This window comes from Tursiops truncatus, chromosome 3 (assembly GCF_011762595.2).
Source record: "Tursiops truncatus isolate mTurTru1 chromosome 3, mTurTru1.mat.Y, whole genome shotgun sequence".
Classification (NCBI taxonomy): domain Eukaryota; kingdom Metazoa; phylum Chordata; class Mammalia; order Artiodactyla; family Delphinidae; genus Tursiops; species Tursiops truncatus.
Window position 1 is genome coordinate 114,616,656 of NC_047036.1, and position 7,702 is coordinate 114,624,357.

Consider the following 7,702-nt stretch of genomic DNA (forward strand, 5'->3'; position numbering starts at 1 on the left):
GATAAAGACGCAGACGTAGAGAATGGCCTTGAGGACACGGGGAGGGGGAAGGGTATGCTGGGACGAAGTGAGAGAGTGGCATTGACATGTATACACAACCCAAAGTAAAATAGATAGCCAGTGGAAAGCAGCCGCATAGCACAGGGACATCAGCTTGGTGCTTTGTGACCACCTAGAGGGGTGGGATAGGGAGGGGATATGGGGATATATGTATACATATAGCTGATTCACTTTGTTATACAGCAGCAATGAACACAGCAATATAAAGCAACTTTACTCCAATAAAGATGCTAAAAAAAAAAAAAAAAAGAATAGGGAGAGAAATGTGCAGGATGAATATATTTGTCAGGACAGGCTTGTATATGCTACGGTAACAAACAACACCAAATCTCTCAGGTCAGGGCCTGAGACTGGGGACGACTTCTGCTCCACATAATCACTCGTGGACCTAAGATATTAAGGTTCCACCATCTTGTAGTTATACTATCTGAAATACATGACCTTTTCAGTTACTCAGGCAAGGAGAGGGAAAGATGATGAGTCTCATACCAGCAATTAAATGCTCTGGCCTAAAAGTGATAGGCACATCACTTCCACTCAAAGCCCATTGGTCAGAACTATTCATATGTCCCTACCTAAATGCAAGGGATGAAGAAATATAATTCTCCAGTGTGCCCAGCAGAAGAAAACCAGATATGGGTGGACACCATAAGTCTCTATCACAATGGAGCCAAGGTTATTGGTATCTTGATTCAAACGGGTCAGCCAATAGCCTTTACAAAGGATCTTGAAGGGCTTTACAATACCTCCTGATTATCATTCTTCATTTTCTAAATGAAAATGATTATCATTCTATCATTATCTATCATTCTACCAACTTTCATTTTCTGAAATTCTGGGGATGACCAGTTTGTCAGTTGACCCTTAAGCTTTGACTCTTCTCACGAATATCTACTTGCTCCAGGTGACCTCACTTCAGTGCTCACAGAAGCACTTATTAATTTACAAAAAGCATTCCCTTATAGCTTCTTCTCAGTACAATAAAAAGGCTTCTTTCCATCCTAAGTTATTTCTTTTTGTCCTGATTCTTACCTTCTTGACACAGTACCCATCTCAAACACGTACTCCTAAAAATGGTTAAGAAAAAGATAACTGAGGGACTTCCCTGGTGGCGCAGTGGCTAAGAATCCGCCTGCCAACGCAGGGGACATGGGTTCGAGCCCTGGTCCGGGAAGATCCCACATGCTGCGGAGCAACAAAGTCCGTTCGCCACAACTACTGAGCCTGCGCTCTAAAGCCCACGAGCCACAACTACTGAGCCCACGCACCACAACTACTGAAGCCCTCATGCCTAGAGCCCATGCTCTGCAACAAGAGAAGCCACCGCAATGAGAAGCCTGCACGCCACAACTAGAGAAAGCACATGCACAGCAACAAAGACCCAACGCAGCCAAAAATTAATTAATTAATTATTTTTAAAAAGATAACTGAAAATAAAATTCAATATCCTTGAGTCTGGGATATTGAAAGCCCAGAACAAGATGATCAGCCACTATCTGTGCTTAAATGATCTTGTATTTTTAAAAAGAGAAGCTAAACTCACCCCTTGATCTTCCCAAGGTGGCCCTTCCATTCCAATTAAAATAGACATTTATTTTGTCCACAACATATGGTCACTGCAGTCTCTGGGCCTTTGCCCCATGGTGCTCTTCTTCTGTTCTGAAAACCAACCAGTTTTTTATTATAATTAGTTTTTATTATTTCTTTTAAATTTTTATTGGAGTATAGTTGCTTTACAGTGTTGTATTAGTTTCTACTGTACAGCAAAGTGAATCAGCTATATATCCCCTCTTTTTTGGATTTCCTTCCCATTTAGGTCACCACAGAGCACTGAGTAGAGTTCCCTGGGCTATACAGTAGGTTCTCATTAGTTATCTATTTTATACATAGCATCAATAGTGTATATATGTCAATCACAATCTCCCAATTCATCCCACCCCCCCTTCCCCCTCTTGGTGTCCATACGTTTGTTCTCTACATCTGTGTCTCTATTTCTGTTTTGCAAATAAGATCATGTATACCATTTTTCTAGATTCCACATATATGCGTTAATATACAATATTTGTTTTTTGCTTTCTGACTTACTTCACTCTATATGACAGTCTCTAGGTCCATCCACGTCTCTACAAATGACCCAATTTCATTCCTTTTTATGGCTGAGTAATATTCCACTGTATATGTGTACCACAAGAAAAGCAACTAGTTTTGATCCATAATTTCCTTCAAGGTCTAGTCCAAGGTTCACCTCCCCTAAAAAGCCTTTTCTCAGCAGACCTGACTCACATTGTGCCTCCAGTCCTTGGGCCCCCTCAGTGCCTGTACACAAAGTCATCTATTCCTGCTGCCCACCCCTTCTCTATTTCTACACATAGTACTCTGCTTCCAGGCTGCCAGCCTGTCCCTAACAAAACTGTGAGCACCTCACCAGCAGATTCAGGCCTTTTTATCTCTTGACTTTCCCTGAGTGTCTAGCATGGGGCCAGATCTACTTGCTAAGTAAAGCAAAGATAACCTAGAGAATTTCTATCAGCTAGAGAAGATTCAACCTTTAGAAATTACCCAAATTTCTCAAATCCTAATATATAACAGAATTGAGAATCCCTTTGTCCTATTAACCTTGCCAGAGCAAGGAAATTAAAAATTGGTATACAAGAAGGAAAAAGAAAACAGTTATTATTTACCTTCTCATGTGTTCACATTCAGCATCTGTTTTCTTACAAAGTTCCAAACAGCATCACTGTTTACAATTACTAAGAGCTGCATTCATCAAGTAGATACACAATATTTTACTGATCATTTCTGTGGCTAGATGTTTAGATCGCTTTAAAGTATTATATGATATGACATGATATTACATTATATTATATAAGAAATGACATTGTGATCAAATGACATTGTGATCAAATGACACTGTGATAAAACTTTGCCTGTGTTTTAGATTATTTCCTTAGGATAGGTTCCTAAAAGTGGATGTCAGGTCAAAAGTTACGAACATTTTTATTATGCCTGATGTATACTATAAACAAATTCTTAAATACCGTTTGGCTCTAGGATATTATAATTCTACTGCTAAGAAATGGAAGCCCCCAATCGTAAACATTTTTTAAGGCAGGCGGAATAGTAAAAGTCAAGAAAGCAAGACTCTGAAATCAGATTGCCGGAGTTCAAATCCCAGTTCTATCACTTGCTATCTATATAGACATAAACAAGTTACTGAATCCTTCTGAGACTATGTACATAAAGAACAGGGTCTGGCATGTAGTAAGGGCTCAATAAATGTTAATCATTATCATTGCTTTTAGATTACCAAAAAGAAGATGAATCTATAATTCAAAAATCCAAGCATTATCCTCAAATATTACAGAGGAAATAAACATAAAACAAATGACAAAACAATACTCCTGTACCTAGAACATAAGTAAGCAGGTTCATTTACTGTGAATACTATTTACACTACTGTGGTTATTAATTACATATAAATAAAAATAATTACCATTTTACTGAGTGCCTGTTTTCTTTAAAAACCCCTACATACACTGTCTCATTTAATTTAATCACCACAACAACCCTGTATGGTGGTAGTATTAATAACAATAACAATGATAGCTAATAATTTCCAACTGCTGATTATGTGCCATACATGGCTGTAGATAATAATTTATTAATCATTATAAAACCTATGAAGTAGAGCTTTTCATTTCACTATTATCCTCATTTTACAGACAATATAATTGACATACGCAGAGGTTAAAGAACTTGTCCAAGGTTATATAGCTAATAAGGTAGATATTATTCTATTCACTTTATAGTTAAGAAAACTGAGACTTAGGGACTTCCCTGGTGGTACAGTGGCTAAGACTCTGCACTCCCAATGCAGGGGGCCTGGGTTCAATCCCTGGTCAGGGAAATAGATCCCATATGCTGCAACTAAGAGTTTGCATGCTGCAACTAAAGATACTGCAGGCCACAACTAAAGATACTGCATTCCACAACTAAAGATCCCCCATGCCACAATGAAGATCCCGCATGCTGCAACTAAAGACCCCACATGCCACAAGGAAGATCCCACACACGGCAACAAAGATCCCGAGTGCTGCAACTAAAACCCAGCATAGTCAAATAAATATTTTTTTTAAATGAAAAGAAAAGAAAACAGAGATGTAAAGAAAATTGTCTATAAAGGTAAGTAACTGGGGCAGGCTTTGAACCAGTATCTGTTAAGACTCTCAATCCACATTCTTTTGTTCTACCACTCTGCCAAATTTATGTGGATTTTCTGTGTACAGAGAATGCCCTATATAGATAACAAATGTTTAAGGCTGGCTTCCCTCATTCTTGCCTTCTTTTTCCATAAGCCATGGGATACTGAGGACGGTCTCATTTTAACATGTGCCTCTGAGAAGAATATAATTGGGAAGGCAAGCCCAACATGAAAGCCCATATACTGAAATGTGTCCTTTAAAATGATTCTTTCTCCCGAGGCATTATGTGTTGTAGTCCTTTGAGAATGCGTACCTGAGAGTTTCTAAGGCTTACCTTTCAGATACTTGGGGATTCCTAAACAGGTGCTTACGGCAACTCTTCCTCAAAAGGTTTTTCAAATGGTTGCTACAGAAAGGTCTCCTATTTCTCTCTGCCTCAGAAAGTCCTCAAGATTCTCACCACTTGGAGAAACAAAAGCTGCTTCAAGCCTCCCAAAACACCTGGAAAATACTCACATTTATAAAGAGACTGAACCCACAGGAAGAAACTGGGATTGAAGTCTTAACTCTTGAATAAACTGATTGCTTCATCTTGGACAAACTATTTCCCTTCTCTGCGCCTCAGTTTCCTCTTCTACAAGATGAGGCACTGGATTAGATGGTTTTCCAGGTTCACTAGAGCTCTGATTCAAGGATGAAAATTAAAGTGAGTTTGGAGTCTATAGCGGTGCAATCCCAGGGGGGAACAGTTGTATGAAAGTCCAAAGCCCAGATTTGCAACCATTAACAGAAACAGATTTGCAACCATTAACTGAAACCCACCAGGGCTGGTTTAACTTCAACAGGGAAGGAAAGTGCCCTGAGATTCTGATTTAAGAATGCAAGTCCTGTGCTTCCCTGGTGGCGCAGTGGTTGAGAGTCCACCTGCCGATGCAGGGGACACGGGTTCGTGCCCCGGTCCGGGAAGATCCCACATGCCGCCGAGCGGCTGGGCCCGTGAGCCATGGCCGCTGAGCCTGCGCGTCCGGAGCCTGTACTCCGCAACGGGAGAGACCACAACAGTGAGAGGCCCGCATACCGCAAAAAAAAAAAAGAATACAAGTCCTGCTTTCTTGAGACGCGCCTCGCTGGGAGAATGTCAGGGGCACCGCGTCCCCATGGCAGCCTGCAGTCGGCTTCAGTGTGGCTCGGAGCCAGGCCAGGCAGTCACGCTCGAGGCCCGCGTCGCCATGGCCACAGTTCCCAAGTTGCTGCAGCAGCAGGAGGAGGAACACAGCAAGCTGAGATCTGTATCAGTGGACCTGAATGTTGATCCCTTGCTTCAGACTGACATATCTTATGCACTCAGTGAGAGAGATAAAGTCAAATTTACAGTACACACCAAGACCACGCTGCCCACGTTTCAGAGCCCAGAGTTTTCTGTTACAAGGCAACATGAAGATTTTGTGTGGCTACATGACACTCTTATTGAAACTACAGACTACGCTGGGCTTATTATTCCGCCCGCACCTGCAAAGCCTGACTTCAATGGCCCTTGAGAGAAGATGCAGAAACTGGGAGAGGGTGAAGGGTTTATGACCAAAGAAGAATTTGCCAAGATGAAGCAAGAGCTGGAAGCTGAGTATCTCATGGTCTTCAAGAAGACTGTGTCCTCCCGTGAAGTCTCTCTTCAGCGGCTCTCCTCTCACCCTGTTCTCAGTAATGATTGCAACTTTCACATTTTCCTGGAATATGATCAAGATCTAAGTGTTAGGCAGAAAAATACCAAAGAGATGTTTGGTGGCTTTTTCAAAAGTGTGTTGAAAGCACTGATGAAGTCCTTTTTTCAGGAGTTGTGGAGGTAGATGACTTCTTTGAACAAGAGAGGTATTTCCTCAGTAACTATTATGATAGGATCAAGGGTTCCTTTGCAAAGGCCGACAGAATGACCAGCGCTAATAAAAATGTAGCAGACGGTTACATCCTCACCGCAGCCTGCTTGCATAGCCTGGCTTTAGAAGAGCCCACGGTCATCAGAAAGTACCTACTGAAGGTGGCTGAGCTATCTGAAAAACTTAGGAAGGTAGAGAGTCGAGTCTCCTCAGATGAAGACTTAAAGCTGACAGAGCTCCTCCGATACTACATGCTCAACATAGAGGCTGCTAAGGATCTCTTATATAGACGCACCGAAGCCCTCATTGACTATGAGAATTCAAACAAGGTGCTGGATAAGGCCTGGTTAAAAAGCAAAGACGTCAAGCTGGCTGAGGCATACCAGCAGGAATACTGCCAGAAATTTGAACAGCTTTCTGAATCTGCGAAAGAAGAGCTAATCAATTTCAAACAAAAGAGAGTGGCAGCATTTAGGAAGAATCTGATTGAAATGTCTGAACTGGAAATAAAGCATGCCAGGAACAACATCTCCTTCCTGCAGAGCTGCATTGACTTGTTCAAGAACAACTGAACAAAGGATATGAATGTGAAGAAAGCCAGCATCATTTGCACTCAGATCATTACCACAGAAGATTACCTTTGACTTTAATTTAAAATTATGTGAATAAATATTTTGATTTCTAAAGATCTTAACACTTACCTATGTTGGTTTAAAAATATTTCTATTGCATGCTACTTGGACACAACTAATCTTTATGCATTTAATACCTCAGAATGGGTAGAATCTAAGTACTGGGTTCTCCTCTAATTTGTCTTTCGTAATTAAGAAAGGGTGCGGGAATCTCATGCCTTCTGGAGTCTGTAAGGAGTGACCTGGCACATGCTGCCTCACTGTTCCATGTACCCATGCCCCTACAAACCGGTTACTTTACGGTAGGTGCCGATTATAACAGATAAGTCAGCCGCTTGTTACAGGTAAGAGACATTCTATCTCTTCATTAGGTAATTTTCCCTTTCTTACTCTCCTGGTTCTTTAATCACCTTGAGTTGTTTGTACTATAACAAGAGCAAGAAAAATCTCATATCTTTATATACACCCTTTGCAGCTCCATTTTTGTAGTAGGGGAGAGAAGCATCTTAAGGGTATAAGAACAAGTAACAAGGCCTAATTTAGAAGGTGGCCAGATCTACATTAAGAAAGATGTGACCCCCCTCCCTAATGGGGGGGGGCGGTATGTGTGTGTTTGGACTTTTTATAAAGTGTACAATAAAATAATAATCCATGCTCTTAAAAAAAAAAAAAAAAAAAAGCAAGTCCTGGGAATTCCCCGATGGTCCAGTGGTTAGGACTCTGCGCTTCCACTACAGGAGGCACAGGTTCTATCCCTGGTCACCTGTAAGCTGCATGGCACTGCCAAAAAAAAAAAACAGAATGTGAGTCCTTTGAGAAATTATTTAACATGGACTTGAAGGATTTGGTGGAGGAATGTAGGCAGTGGTAAAGGAATAAATCTTCTTCAACTTTGCAGGAAAGAGCAAGGCAGCATCGAATCCCTTTCGTATGTTTT

General features: G+C 41.1%; 1 pseudogene; it reads left to right on the plus strand.

Annotated features, from left to right (window-relative positions):
• Positions 1–5,491: 5,491 nt before the first annotated feature.
• LOC101329303 (sorting nexin-5 pseudogene) lies at positions 5,492–6,705 on the plus strand (annotated as a pseudogene).
• Positions 6,706–7,702: the final 997 nt, after the last annotated feature.